We start from the raw sequence: 388 nt of genomic DNA, 5'->3' as shown, positions 1-388 counted from the left end.
GCACTGTCTGCCCTTGGAGTTTTTATCCTGGTGGGGGAAATAACATGTCTACACACAGGGTAGATAGGCGGCACCCTGGAGAAGGTGTTGATTATCAGTTTAGATAGAGGCAATGCATAAACCACATAAGCAGAGCTCTGATCAATCCTGTGGGATGTGGTACTGAAGGTGCTGGGCCTGGGCTTGACCCCTTCTCTTTGAGCCTCATCTTTGGACATCTGTAAAACGAGGAGAATAATACTTGCACTTATCTACCTCACAGGATTGTGGAGGAGAAAACACTAAAGCACCACATAAATAGGAACTTTTATTCGTGTCAAAGAGGAAGGAGCCATTCCGTCAGGCCTTGGCTTGTCAGTGATGGATCTATTGCTTGTCTCCTGTTTTC

Source organism: Sminthopsis crassicaudata, chromosome 1, assembly GCF_048593235.1.
Source record: "Sminthopsis crassicaudata isolate SCR6 chromosome 1, ASM4859323v1, whole genome shotgun sequence".
NCBI lineage: Eukaryota > Metazoa > Chordata > Mammalia > Dasyuromorphia > Dasyuridae > Sminthopsis > Sminthopsis crassicaudata.
Note: the sequence above shows the minus strand (reverse complement) of the source record.